Source organism: Ovis canadensis, chromosome 3, assembly GCF_042477335.2.
Source record: "Ovis canadensis isolate MfBH-ARS-UI-01 breed Bighorn chromosome 3, ARS-UI_OviCan_v2, whole genome shotgun sequence".
NCBI classification, from domain to species: domain Eukaryota; kingdom Metazoa; phylum Chordata; class Mammalia; order Artiodactyla; family Bovidae; genus Ovis; species Ovis canadensis.
Window position 1 is genome coordinate 93,496,227 of NC_091247.1, and position 15,915 is coordinate 93,512,141.

The 15,915-nt window shown below is 39.5% G+C and overlaps 1 pseudogene; it reads left to right on the top strand.

Moving 5' to 3' along the window:
• The first annotated feature begins 4,880 nt into the window (after positions 1–4,880).
• LOC138437081 (large ribosomal subunit protein eL21-like) lies at positions 4,881–5,482 on the top strand (annotated as a pseudogene).
• The last annotated feature ends 10,433 nt before the right edge of the window (positions 5,483–15,915 follow it).

Here is a 15,915-nt window from a genome sequence, read left to right on the forward strand (position 1 = left end):
ACAAACTAAGGAATGGTGTGTGGAGAGGGATGGCTTGTGAATGCCAAGAGTCTATTATAATTATTAAAACCATATAGATGAATGAGGTGACAAGAGAGAGAAGAACTGTTAAAAGATTGGAGTATAAGGTACTGGCAGGCACTTTTACTGCCAAGGCTTGCATTCATTCACTCCCTGGTCTGGAACTTCTATTTTTGGCTGTGCCTTTGCCAGCAAAGGTCCATCTAGTCAAAGCTATAGTTTTTCCAGTAGTCATGTATGGATGTGAGAGTTAGACTGTAAAGAAAGCTGAGCACTGAAGAATTGATGCTTTTGAACTGTGGTGCTGGAGAAGACTCTTGAGAGTCCCTTGGACTGCAAAGAGATCAAATCAGTCAATCCTAATGAAAATAGTCCTGAATATTCATTGGAAGCTGAAACTCCAATACTTTGGCCACCTAATGCAAAGAACTGACTCATTTGAAAAGACCCCGATGCTGGCAGAGATTGAAGGTAGGAGAAGGGGATGACAGAGGATGAGATGGTTGGATGGCATCACCGACTCGATGAACATGAGTTTGAGTGAACTCTGGGAGATAGTAATGGACAGGGAATCCTGGTGTGCTGGAGTCCATGGGGTTGCAAAGAGTCGGACACAACTGAGCAATTGAACTTAACTGAACTGTGGCTTTCAGGATCTCAGTTACCCAACCAGGGACTGAACCCAGGGCATGGCAGTGAAAGCATAGTCCTAACCACTAGATCACCTGGGAATACCCTAATCATAAGAGTTTAAATGTGAAACATTTATTTCCTTCAAATTAGTTATCGGGACATTGAGATTCTAAATTAAAAGGAGCTGTTAAGATGTGAAAGTATAGTAGAGGGGATTTATGTGTTTGTTTCATCCTAGTAACAGATGTTGATGTTTTCACTATATGTAGTAACCAGTGTCCTCTCTGCTGCTGTCCGTATTTAAGACTGGGAAGTTTTAGGGCTCCAAATACGAAAGATTTTTTTTAATTTATATTCCCTTCCCCCCACCCCCCACCCCCGCCAATAAGCATATATTCTTTGCATATAATCTTAGAAGTATTCTATACTTTTCCAGAAAAGCTTGGAAATATCTCCCTCCCTTTATTCACACTACACACATGGACTGTTATTTGCATAGTAGTTTCTGCTTACTAGTTAGTTAAGGGATATAATTGGATCACAACTTTTATCATTTCATCATAGTTTGTATCGTTTCTTTATCTAGACACCAGAGCAAGAAAAGGTTGTGTTCAACACCTCTATAAAAGCTTTTAGATTTTTTTACCCTTTCTTGCACAGAATGTGGTGGAAGTTTGCCTCTCCAAAATGGCTCCTTTTGAGTTCTTTTTTAAAAAAATGTATGAGTCAGGTTTTAAAACTTAAAATTTTTATTTTAATGTTTTATTATATGATTGTAGAAAATATCAAGCATTTTAAAAAGAATGCAGTAATTTATACATTACCTAGTTACCTAGTTTCTTATACATTACCTAATTACCTAGTTTCACTTCTCATATTATTGTAAATTTCACGTCATTTTACCCATAAATGTTTCGTTATGTATTTCTAAAAGATAAGGATTCTTGACCAATAAAATGATTAAAGATATTTCTTACATAAAAATCAAGTTCAGATTTTCTACTCTTTCATAAATGATTTTTCTTTTACTGTTTGAATCAAGATCAAAGTTAGATCCATATATTGTTGGTGTTCATAGGTCTTTTAAATTATTTTTAATATATAGACTCTCTTCTGGTATTTTATTTAATGAAGAAATGAGATATTCAATTCTGTAAAGCCATGCTACTCAGAATTTGGTCTTTGGATCTAGGGCCAGTCCACAAACTGGTATTAGTACAGAAAGTGTTGAGAAAATTTATCACAGTTTGACAGAGACTCTGTCTCTTGGATCTAATAATCTTTAAAATTGGGCTTGTATTTTTTGTTTTTTATTTGATTAAAAAAATTGTAGAAATATTAGTCTGTGATAGATTGAAAAATAGGGGTAAAAACTAAACTGATCCATCACATAGTTTGAGAAGCAAATTTTAAGTATTTGAATTCATAAATCTTAGTATATTTGTTGCAAAACCTTTGCAATATTAGCCTGCTGATATTCAAATTGTTTAATTTTTGGCCTTTTTTATTTGACTTTTAATTCTTTTTAACAGGACACAAGTAATTTTCGTAGGTCCCTTGCTATTCGTATGTGAAGGTTTTGCAGACTTGCTTTGTATACCTCCTGCCCTAGATCTGAAGTCAGCCATTTCTTAAAGACCAGTGGCTATTTAGGGTGTTCATTGCTTGTATTTGGTTATTGCTCTTTAGTAGATGGAACTTGGAATTATATGTTTTGGTTTTTAAGTAAAATGCATCATGGAGACTTCCCTGGTGGTCCAGTGGCTAAGACTCTGCACTCCCAATGCAGGTGACCCAACTTCAATCACTGGTCAGGGAATTATATCCCACATGCCACAACTAACACCAGATGTATTTAATCTCTTCTGTCATAAATCTAAATCTTTCTTTCTCCTACGTTAGAAATTCTGATTCTTAAGGACATCAGTTAGACTTAATACGAAGAGCACAACCAACAATGTGATTATTGAAAACAAAATTTTAAACTTAAAAAAAGCTTTTCCATATCAATAGAAACCATAAACAGAATGAAAAGATGATCTTCAGAATGGGAGAAAATATTTGCAAACAAAGCAACCAACAAGATTAATCTCCAAAATAATTGGGCTGGCCAAAAGTTTCTTTCAGGTTTTTCCAACCAGAGCGAACTTTTGGGCTGAACCAATACACAAACAGCTCATGTGATTCAATAGCAAAAGAAACAACCCAACAAAAAAACGGGTGAAAAATTTAAATAGACATATCTCCAGAGAGACATACACATAGCCAAAAAAGGACATGAAAAGATGCTCAGCACCATTAATTATTAGAAAAATGCAAATCAAAACTACAGTGAGGTATCACCTCACACCAGTCAGAATGGCCACCATCCAAAAATCTATTAATACTAACAGTAAATGCTGAGGAGGGTGTGAAGAAAAGGGAAACCTACACTGTTGGGAAAGTAAATTGGTATAGCCACTTTGGAGAACTGTATGGCGGTTCCTCAAAAACCTAAAAATAGAGCTACCATATCATTCAGCAATCCCAGTCCTGGGCATGTATCTAGAGAAAATCATAATTCAAAAAAATACACGCAGCCCAGTGTTCATTGCAGCGTTATCTACAATAGCCAGGACATAGATGCAACCTAAATGTTGTTCGACAGAGGAATGGATAAAAGATGTGGTACTTATCTACAGTGGAATATTAATTAGCCGTAAAAAAAGAATGAAATGACCTGATTTGCAGCAACATGAATGGACCTAGAGATCGTTTCAAAAGTGAAGTAAGACACAGACAAATACATGGTATTGCTTGTAAGTGGAATCTAAAAAATGTTACAAGTGAACTTATCTACAAAACAGAAATATGTATTTGTATAACTGATTCACTTTGCTGTATACCTGAAACTAAAGCAACATTGTAAATTAACTGTACTCCAATAAAAGTTAAAATTTTTTTCTACTTTCCTTTCACTTTGTCTTCAAAGTATAGGGCTTTCAGGTCACCTCCCATAGTTAACAGTTATGCTGCCATCTAGATTAACATTGAGGTTTATTTAATTTCATTTTTTATTTCTAAGGGTTACCTTTTCAATTTAATTTTGTGTTACATAAAACATTTTACATCGTTCTAAAGCGACTTCACTTAAAGTCACACTTAAAAAGAAGCCTAGCTTCTATCTCTGTTCTCTTGGTTTTCTTTCTGATACAAGTAACCTTTCTTTGTTAACTTCGTAATATGTTTTTATGTATATATGCAGACTCGTACCCATGGGATAATCCAGTAGCCTTGTGCCGGTCGATTGCTAACCTAAAAGGAAATCTTGTTCATGCCTGTGTGCCCAGTCATGTCTGACTCTTGTGACCCTGTGGACTGTAGCCCACTAGGCTCCTCTCTGTAGGATTTTCACGCAAAAATGCTGGAGTGAATTGCCATTTCCTGCACCAAAGTATCTTGCTGACCCAGGGATCAAACCCATGTCTCTTGGGTCTTTGGCCTTGGCAGGTGGATTCTTTACCACTGTGCCACCTGGGAAGCCCAACCTTGATGGGGATCCAGTGACAATAAAAACAGAGGTTGAAGGTGGAGGAGAAGCTGGGAATATCTGAATCCTTTATAAACATAAGAGGAGGGGATTTGCCAGATGCTGAATCTTTCATATGTTACAAAAGTGCTGAAGTTAAAATTACATGTTCCATAAGCTGAAGTACATCTTTTAATAAAACTTTAGTATTTTTTTCTTAAAGGAGTGGTTTTTATAATAAGATCTTTAGAAAATTTGAAAGGAGAGAGTGGGAAATGGAAAATGTATTCTATGCTACAGAATCCATGAAAAAAGGGAGATAGGGTTCTGTGATTGACTCTCTACCATTTTGTTCTGCCCTGACATCTATGAATCTTCATCAGCAAAACATTACAGGCTTCTGAGGTATTTGCTGAACTTTAAAAAAAAAAAAGGGTATGTGTGTATATATTGTATATAAATCATGTTCCTGTGTTTTTCAAAGGGTTATATGGTAACAAAAGCATAAAAAGATAGTTGACAGCTTCACCTATGCTAAATGCCGAGAGGTATAGGTGTTGAGAGTTGGAACATATGGAAAAGTAAAATATGGAAGTAACATGGAAAAGAAAAACTACAACAAAGAGGAGGAAGGTTAGTAAAATGGAATTATACTGTTGTAAATTTTTATGTTACTTGTGAAGTGGTATAATAACTCCAGATAGGTGGTGATAAATTAACCATCTACCACCAAGCCAAAAAAAAACCTGATAGGTTTAAAAAGTCAACAGAGCTTTTTTTCGGCCGGAACCGCCATCTTCCAGTGATTCGCCAAGATGACCAACACAAAGGGGAAGAGGCAGGGCACCCGCTACATATTCTCCAGGCCTTTCAGAAAAGATGGAGTTGTTCCTTTGGCCACATACATGCAAATCTACAGGAAGGGTGATATCGTAGCTATCAAGGGAATGGGTACTGTTCAAAAAGGAATACCCCACAAATGTTACCATGGCAAAACTGGGAGAGTCTACAGTGTTACCTAGCATGCTGTTGGCATCATTGTAAACAAACAAGGGCAAGATTCTTGCCAAGAGAATGTGCATATCGAGCATATTAAGCACTCTAAGAGCCGAGATAGCTTCCTGAAATGTGTGAAGGAAAATGATCAGAAAAAGAAGGAAGCCAAAGAGAAAGGGACTTGGGTTCAGCTGAAGCGCCACCCTGCTCCACCCAGAGAAGCATACTTTGTGAGGACCAGTGGAAGGGAACTCGAACTGTTGGAGCCCATCCCCTATGAATTCATGGCCTGATGGGTGTAAAAATAAAGACCTGGACTGTAAATATATTTCTCTTAATTGAGTAGAGGAGGTGTGTCTAAATTCAGTGGGTAATGTCTTTTCAAATTTAGTGTTTTTTCTTCCTGAAAGGTGTAAGATAGTTTGTTGTTCGGTATGCTCCATTTATTAATAAACTGCCAGATATTATTTATAAAGTAAAAATAAAAAGTCAACAGAGAAGATAAATGATTACTAAAAAATAATCTAAACCCCCCCCCTCAAAAAAAGGAAAGGGCAAATAAAGGATTAAGTTTTCTATTTGAAAACTTACAGAAAGATGATAGACTTGGACCCTATGTATATCAGTAATTATATGAAATGTCAATGAACTGTACATTTCAATTGAACTGACATGAACTGAAACTAAGTGATTGGCACATCCTCACTTGACCAGCTGCTTGTAGTGGGCACTAAACTTGTAGATGAAGGTTTTACTTTTCTTAAATTTTAAGTTTTCATACAGAGAAAGTAATAAAACCTGTGAGGATACAACTCCAGTGACTGTAGATGTATAATTCGTATGAAAATTCTTTCTTATGTAAGATGAGCTAATTTATCAAACTAGACGTTGGAACTAGAGTCAGGAGTGAGTGAAAAAAAAATATTGTCTGGTAGAGTGTGGACTTGTAGTATTTAATTCTCATAATCTGGGAGTATGTGGAATATGAATCTTATCTATATACCAGAATGCTAAATGTTTTGCAGCATTCTCAGTTAATCTTCGAAATAATCCTAGGAAATAGATGCTATAATAATTCCCATTCTACTTAATGAGGAAGCAAGCTCAAAGAGATGGTGATTACATCTAGCAAGTGATAGCACTGGGATTGAAAACCATTATCCTAGAGCCCCATGCTTTTTTTACCCTTCAGAGTTCTGGTCAGCTGATTAAACTCCTTGGGGTCATGAGGAAGAGAAATTGATAGATAAACATAGTGATGGAGTCAAGAGAAGGAAGGAGGATGGCCTTCCTTGCATAGGGATGGAGTATTTTGTTTACTTGCAAAAGCATTAGTGAATAAGGTGGAAAATCTTGGTAGCTCACTGGTAGGAGTGGTCTCTGGTAGGGTAGGGTATTTTATCACTAATATTGTATAGAGTTGCCTGCGGTAAATGATGATAAAAAGCAGTCATACTCAGGTTTTATTATTTTTAAGTATTTTGCAGACTGCCCCTTTCCCAACTGGGCCATTATGGAATAGACTGTGCCCATTGCTCTGCCTTTGTACACTCCTGCTAGTGGGCTGCATCTCCCTAGCAGGGACGGCCCTGCTGCATCTAGGGGGGACTCCTGCAGCCTGTAGAACAGCTGCAGCCTCTGAGCCTCTCCTCACTTGCCAAGAAAAACTTCCTTTTGGGTAGGAGGGGCACCTGGAGTTTGTTGGTGACTTTTTGAAAAGATTAGCCAGAGGCTTGAGTGGAAGTGTAATTCTTGTACCACCTCTTCCTAGGCTTGGTTGCAGCAAGGACAGCCTCTTGACTCCAGGTGTGTGTAGGCCCCAGAGGTGGTGCTAGTCATGATTTAAGGACCAGAGAAATGCCTGGCTTGTAATAGACACTGCAGGGACTGACTGGGACCTGCACTCAAGTGTTATCTATCCTGTTATGGCCCTGTTGTCTGAAACTGTCTAATTTTCAGTCCTCTTGCTCCCAACAGCGGAGAAGGCAATGGCACCCCACTCCAGTACTCTTGCCTGGAAAATCCCATGGACAGAGGAGCCTGGTAGGCTGCAGTCCATGGGGTCGCTAAGAGTCAGACATGACAGAGCGACTTCACTTTCACTTTTCACTTTCATGCATTGGAGAAGGAAATGGCAACCCACTCCAGTGTTCGTGCCTGGAGAATCTCAGGGACGGGGGAGCCTGGTGGGCTGCCGTCTATGGGGTCACACAGAGTCGGACACGACTGAAGTGACTTAGCAGCAGCAACAGCAGCAACTCCAACAGACCTGTTGCCACCACCTTCCCGTGGCAAACCCCTGTGGTCAGCTGTCACAGCCAGGGAAGGAGGGAGTCAAGACACCTCAGGGATGTTGCAAAGGTGAGGTTCAAACTTTTGCATTGAAATACAACTACTCTGTGGTTATAGAAGTGGCGCCATACTTCACTGTGAGCTGCTGGGACTCTTGTTTAGTGTGACCAAACCAAGTTCGTCTAACTCAGAATATTTAAAGCTATTATTTTATGTTAGAAAACTGAGGAACACTTAGACAAAAGGAAATGGAATTCAATATAACAATGTTGAATCTCTGTTCTTTTCTTTCTTTGAGCCCTTGATTAAGTAATTAGCTTGTACTTCAGGACTTTCTTACTTAAATACATTGTGTCATTAAACTTGGAATCATACCTGCGACCTACAGTTTGAAGGAAGGCAAAAATCATGCCGCCTTGTGTTCACTCAGGGCGCCTTTCTCCTTGAGTAGAAGAGCTTGCTGCTACTGCTGCTAAGTCGCTTCAGTCGTGTCCGACTCTGTGCGACCCCATAGACGGCAGCCCACCAGGCTCCCCGTCCCTGGGATTCTCCAGGCAGGAACACGAGTGGGTTGCCATTTCCTTCTCCAATGCATGAAAGTGAAAAGTGAAAGTGAAGTCACTTAGTCATGTCCGACTCTTCGCGACCCCGTGGACTGCAGCCTACCAGGCTCCTCCGCCCATGGGATTTTCCAGGCAAGAGTACTAGTGGGGTGCCATTGCCTTCTCCGGTAGAAGAGCTTAGTACCCAAGTATTTCAAACTTCCAATCTTATCTGTCCAGCATGTCAATTAAAGGAACATACACGGTAGCTCTAAGACCCGAGAGAAGGGTTGATGTGGTGGGGAAGTGAGGTTTAGAGGTGGGAATGAAAGGTACTTAGGAGGGCTTGTATATATGTGATTACTGATGCTTGCTTGTGAAGCACTCATTTCTTCCCTTCTAGGTAGTCCTGCCACTGGGGACCAGTGTGGAAGCCACCCTACCTCTGGGTTTTCAGTTCTGAGAACTAACACATTTTCTTAGGTTTTGTCAGCATTCTCTCAGACTCATAGCTTTAGATGTAAAGGTAAGGAATTTGAACGTCATCCCATCGTCAAGGGAAAATTTGCAGTTTTGAGAGGAAATTATGCCATATTTAGGAAAGCTGCATTTACACAGTGATTTTTACATGCTACCTGCTCTGACACTGATGTAAGGGAAAGGCTTTTTTTCCCCATGTTTTCTGTAATGTAATATTACTGCTTTCCTTGCTCATCTGTGGCTGATGTCCACTAGTCTCTTATCTCTTTCATCTTCTGAGCCTTGCTTCAAGCATCCACACACACAGTGACTGTCATATCCTGTGGATAACCCCAGTCCGCTTCCTCCGACTCCCGCCTGAGTCCTCATGCCAGTGGTTAGGACCTCCACACTGACTAGTTTCCATACTTTTCAGGCTGTTGTAGTTGTCTTGACAGTGGAATCTCAGTTCTGGGAGGGCTGTCATAGGTCACCAAGAGCAGTCCTCAGAAGCTTGAAATTCTCCATGGCATTTCTGCCAGAGTATCTGTCCATTGAAGGAGTATTTTCTAGGGCCTGGGTGCTCCCACTGTGGACAGTTCCAGTTTTAGATATAGTTATTATAATCCTCTCTTTAGAATTCGAGTGTTATAAACCTTGACATAATCAAAGAGAGAAGTCCTTCAGGTTAGGAACTGTTAAGATATTTTTTTTGGCTTTCCAGGTCCACTCTACCCTTTCTCACCCTGCTGTCTGCCTAGGAGGCTAACCTATGTGAACTGCACCCCTTGCTTGTCCACTTCTTAGAGGCTTTGAATAACGAGGAGCCAGGGCAAGAGATTGAATAGAATGAGTATTTCTTCTGGCTCCCTCCCTCCCTGCAGGATCACCTTAGACTGGCTTTGTACTTCAACCATAGATCAATATTTTTGTACCAAGGCTGTGTGTTCTTTATAGGAATCTCCATTTAGGTTCCAGTAGCTAGTAACTGCTGATACTCATCCTAAGGTGCTGAACTACCCATTGTTCCCCCAGAGCCTCCACACCTTTATTAAATCTTCCTCAAGTTATCCTAATATCAGTATGCTATTTCTTTTTTTCTTTTCAAACTTTAAACTTAGTTGTATTGGGGTATAGCCAATTAACAACATGGTAGTTTCAAGTGAACAGCAAAGGGACTCAGCCATACATAGACATGTACCCATTCTCCCCCAACTCCCCCACCATCCAGGCTGGCACATAATGTTGAGTAGACTTCCATGTGCTATACAGTAGGTCCTTGTTGGTTATTCATTTTGAATATAGCAGTGTGTACTTGAACTTCTCAAACTCTGTAACTATCCCTTCCCTACCAGCAACCGTAATTTAATTTGCTAAGTCTGGGAGTCTTTTTCTGTTTTGTAAGTGAGTTCATTTGTATCATTTGTTTTTAGACTCCACATATAAGGGATGTCATATATTTTTCCTTCTCTGCCTGACTTCACTCAGTTGACATCCATGTGCCAATCCATGTGGCTGCAAATGGCATTATTCCGTTCTTTTTAATGATTAATATTCCACGGTATATATGTACCACATCTTTATCCATTCCTCTGTTGATGTACATTGAGGGTGTTTTCATGTCTTGTCTATTGTGAACAGTGCTGCAGTGAACATTGGGGTGCCTGTATCCTTGCATATCATTTTTTTCCCTCCAGTGCTATGCCCAGGAGTAGGATTGCAGGGTCGTATGGCATCTCTAGTTTTAGTTTTTTAAGGAACCTCCATACTGTTCTCTATAGTGGCTGTACCAATTTACATTCCGCCCAACAGTGTAGGAGGGTTCCCTTCTCTCCACGCCCTCTCCAACTTTTGTTGTCTGTGAGATTTTTGATGATAGCCATTCTGACCAGTGTGAGGGGATTCCCCTGGTAGTTTGATTTGCATTTCTCTAATAACTTGTGATATTGAATATCTTTTCATGGGCCTGTTGGCCATCTGTGTGTCCTCTTTGGCAAAATGTCTGTCCAGGTCTTCTGCCCATTTTTTAAGTGGACTGTTTGTTTGGATGCTGTAAAGTGTCATAAACTTTTTAAATTTGGAGACTAATCCCTTACTAGTCATATCGTTTGCAAATATTTTTTCCCAATCAGTAGGCTGTCTTCCATTTTGCTTATCGTTTCCTTTGCTGTACAAAAGCTTTTGAGTTTAAGTAGGCCCCATTTGTTATTTTTGTTTTTATTTCCATTATTCAGTGTGCTGTTTCTTACTGAGACAGATTGAAATCAGTATTGCAAGTGGCTCTAGGAAACTATTCTTCAAAACTGGGCTACCAGTTCTTTTAAACTGGCTATATTAATATCAGACAATTACACTCTAAAGCAAAGTGTATTACTAGAGACAAAGAGGAACATTGCATGACAATAAAAAGATCAGCCCACCAAAAAGATGTGGCAATCTAAATGTTTAAAACCAAGCAAGAAAGCTTTAAAATACATAAAGCAGAAACTGATAGAGCTAGAAGGAGAAGTAGAAAAATCAATTATTCTTGGGAACTTCAACACCACACTCTCACTGATTGATAGAATTGCTAGAGAGAAAATCATCAAGGATATAGAAAAACTGATGAAAATCATATCAATAGGATCTAATTGGCAGTCATAGAACACCCAGCTATAGCAGAATACACATTCTTTTCAAGCACATATAAAATGTACCCCAACATAGACCATAATGTGGACCATCAAACAAGCCTTCACACATTTAAAGCAATCAGAATAAGACAGAATAGGCTCCTTGACCATAATGGAATCCCACAGAAATCAACAACATAATGGCAATAAGAAAATCACGAACACTTGGAAATTAAACAGCACCCTTTAAAATAATCTATGGGTCAAAGAAGGTTTTTGAAGGAAAAAAAGGAATGAAGATGAAAACATCAAAATCTGTTATTGTTCAGTCGCTAAGTTACATCCAACTCTTTGCAACCCCATGGACTACAGCACACCAGGCTCCCCTGTCCTCCACTATCTCCCAGTTTGCTCAGATTCATCTTCATTGAGTTGGTGATGCTATCTAACCATTCAATCTCTGCTGCCCCTTCTCCTTTTGCCTTCAACCTTACCCAGCATTGGGGTCTTTTCCTCCCAGTGAATATTCAGGGTTGATTTCCTTTAGGATTGACTCGTTTGACCCCTGCAGTTCAAGAGACTCTCAGGAGTCTTCTCCAACACAATTCAAAAGCATCAAAATTCTTTGGCACTCAGCCTTCTTTATGGTCCAACTCTCACATCCATACATGACTACTGGAAAATTCACAACTTTGGCTATATGGACCTTTGTTGGTAAAGTGATGTCTCTGCTTTTTAATATGCTGTCTAGGTTTGTCATAGCTTTCTTCCAAGGAGCAAGCATCTTTGAATATCATGGCCTGCAGTGATATTGGAGCCCTAGAAAATAAAATCTGTTGCTATTTCTGCTTGTTCTCTATCTGTTTGCCATAAAGTGATGTGACCAATGCATGATCTTAGTTTTTTGAGTATTGAGTTTCAAGCTGGTCTTTTCACTCTCTTCTTTCACTTTCATCAAGAGGTTCTTTAGATCCTCTTCACTTTATACCATTAGAGTGGGGTACCATCTGCATATCTGAGTTTGTTGATATTTTTCCTGGCAATCTTGATTCCAGTTTGTGATTCATCCAGCCTGGCATTTTGCATGATATACTCTGCATACAAGTTACATAAGCAGGGTGACAGTATACAGCCTTATCATACTCCTTTCCCAATTTTGTACCAGTCCATTTCCCCATGTTTGGTTCTAGCTGTTGCTTCTTGACCCACATACAAGTTTTTCAGGAGGCAGGTAAGGTGGTCTGGTATTCCTGTCTCTTTAAAGATTTTCCACAGTTTGTTGTGATCAACACAAAGGCTTTAGCATAGTCAGTGAAGCAAAAGTAGATGTTTTTCTGGAATTTCCTTGTTTTTTTCTGTGATCCAGTGAATGTTGGCAATTTGATCTCTGGTTCCTCTACCTTTTCTAAATCCAGTTTGTACATCTGGAAGTTCTTGGTTCATGTACTGCTGAAGCCTAGCTTGAAAGATTTTGAGCATAACCTTGCTAGCATGTAAAATGAGTGCAATTGTATGGTAGTTTGAATATTCTTTGGCATTGCCCTTCTTTGGGATTGGAATGAAAACTGACCTTTTCCAATACTGTGACCACTGCTGAGTTTTCCAAATTTGCTGACATATTGAGTACAGCACTGTACTGAGGGAAATTTAAGTGCTTACTTTGTAAAAGAAATATCTCAAATCACTTAAGTTCATAGTTAAAGAAGCTAGAAAAAAAAAGAGCAAAAGAAACCCAAAAAAGGAAATTATAAAGAGCAGAAATTAATGAAATTGAAAAGAGGACTATGAGAGGGAAAAATTAACAAAACAAAGCTACTCCTTTAAGAAATCCAGCAAAATTGATGAACCTCAGCAAGATTCACAAAAAGAAGACTTCCCTCGTGGCTCAGATGGTAAAGAATCTGCCTGCAATATAGGAGACCCAGATTTGATCTGTGGGTTGGGAAGATTCCCTGGAGAAGAGAATGGCTGCCCACTCCAGTATTCTTACTTGACGAATTCCGTAGACAGAGGAGCCTGATGGACTGCAGTCCATGGAGTCACAAGGAGTCGGACATGACTGAGTGACTAACAAAAAGGAGACACAAGCTACTAATATCAGGAATGAAAAAGGAAATGTCACAACAGATACTGTAGTTATTAAAAAGAATAATAAAGGAATACTATGCTCAAATTAAAAAACTCAGAAGAAATGGACAAGTTCCTCAAAAATCTAAAGCCACCAAATGAAGCCAAGATGAAGTAGAGAACCAGATAATGCTAAAATTGAATTTGTAATTAAAACACTCTCAAAAAAAAAAAAAAAACTCCAGGAAAAGATAGTTTCCCTGAAGAATTTTTTGAAGCATTCAAAGAAGTGCTTTATACAATTTCTTTCAGAAAGTAGAAGGAATACTTACTGACACATTTTATGAGAGATTTATTCCAGATGCAAGGCTGGTTCAATATGGAAACTCATCAATATAATCCAATATTATCAAGAGGCTAAAGCAGGAAAGAGCCATATCTTTTGATTCAGAAATGACATTTAACAAAATTCAGCACCGATTCATGGTTTAAAAGAAAATATTTAAAATAGATGGGAATTTAAAGTCCTTTATAGAAAGTGAAAGTGAAGTTGCTCAGTAGTGTCCGACTCTTAGCAAACTCATGGACTGCAGCCTACCAGGCTCCTCCGTCCATGGGATTTTCCAGGCAAGAGTACTGGAGTGGGGTGCCATTGCCTTCTCCTTGGTGATGCAAGGCTATACAAAAAAACTGTATAGCGCATATACACACAGTGCACGTATAACTGGTGAAACCGAAAAAGCTTCATGGGTTTTACTAATACCACTTGGTGATTTTCATATAGGTCTATAGTTGCTTAAATGTTAGCATTGGGTGGGGGGATTTGGTGGGAGGGTGCACAGAACTTCCCTATGCATTTCTTTGCAATTTCCTGTGAATCCATAATTATTTCAAAGTGAAAATTTTTGGAAAGTGGATTCTTGTGTTGGTCATTTGTTTGAATATTATGTAACCTCTTTGCCAGGGATGAATAGGACATGGTCATCTGGTATGCAATGTCCTTACAATTATTCCAGTTATCACCAGTGGTATCAAGGAATGATACCTTGTAACAATACCTTGTATAAAGGCTTTGGAAGACCAAGTATCTGTGGCACTTAGATCACTGTAACAACAATGGTGATTATAAAGATTTTAGAGTTACCTGGTTTCCCATGGCCCCAGTTAGCACATTTAGGGGAAAAGAGACAAGTTATTAGCCTACAATTAAAACAGGCATGGAGAACCAGAAGGCCTCCATAGCAAGTCTGAAGTAGTACCTCATCCGGTGTCACAGAGCAGGTAAGAGTGAGGAGTGCCAGTATGACATTTCCCACAGATCCTCCCAGCCACTTGGTAGCCTGTTGATTATATTCGCCTGTCTCATCATTGAGGGTACAATGCTTTGTCCTCACCAGGGATACATACACATTTGGTGTATGGATTTGTCTTCCCTGAACTCAGGACTTCTGATTGTACCACCATTTTTGGACTTTCGGATGGACTTAACCATCACCATGGAATAACATTCAACGTCACTTTGACAAGGAGATGCATTCTTTGGTAAATGTGGGCCATGGGCTCATGCCCATAGACTTCACAAATTTTACCATATGCTGTTTAAGGCAGAAGTAGCTGGCTGATAGAATGAGCTGCTAAAGATTAGTTACAGCACAAATTGGAGACAACACTTGGAAAGTGTGGGTGTTGTCTTACAGATGCTTTATATACCTTAGACAGAGGCCAACAGGTACCATCTCCCCCAGTGGCCAGAATGCATAGGTTTGAGAATTAAGGAGTAGTAACACAATTGAAGGGTTTTTATTTCCCATCTTTGTGACCTTGGCCTCAGTCTTTGGAAGTAGGTACCCAAAGGAAGGATGCGTCCACCAGGATGAATTGGAAGCTGAGACCACCCTGTCACCTTTTGGGGTTCCTCATGCCACTGGACCAACAGAAAGGAAAAGAGATCATTGTACCTGATTGTTTTTGTTTACTGGTGAAAATGAGTTGCTGCTACACAGTAGGTCAAGAAGGGCTATGTTTGGAAGCCAGGAGATTCATGAGAGTATGCTTTTTAAGACTCACTTGCCCAATAGCCCTGGTCAATGGAAAACTGCAATAATCCAATAAAGACAGGACCAGCAAGCACTCAAATCTTCCCAGCATTCCTGCTGGCAGAGCATAAGCAGAAGATGGAATGAGTAATGGGAAAATTAAACTGTGATTATCAGTATAGGCCTTGTTACCAGATACGGAAGTGGAGACCGTAGCAATCATGTTATGTGATTCTTTTTAAAATCTCTTTTCCCTCCTATTATTTTATATGCTGGGTGTGACAAGGTAAGGATGCTCTGATGAGTACCCAATTCTAAAAGCAAGGGACTTGAATATTAGTAAAGATTGATTCCAGAGCCTAGGCTTGAAGAGGATCACTGTGGAGGAGAAAGTGTTCTCAAATGTTAGGATGCTAGTAGATCTGATCTCTGGATCAGACATCAGGCAATGATTGGGCAAGAAAGAGGAGCAACTGTGAAGTGCTGTGGCTGGGTAGGAAGTAAGAACCTCAGTATCTTCCTCAGCTGACTCTATAGAAAGAAAGCTCTTGGTAAGGGTGGGAATTTGCCAGGATCAAGGAGTTAAGTGGATTCCCTGGATTGGAGGGAGCCTAGTTGTGAAGAAAGTTGTGGAAAAACAGGGTCCTACTGAAATCACAGAGTTTGAGCCTTGAAAACCAGTCATCATCCCAAAGCTGATTCTCCCCGGGCTTCCTTCTGTGCCTGCTTCTCCAACCAGTTCTTTCTTG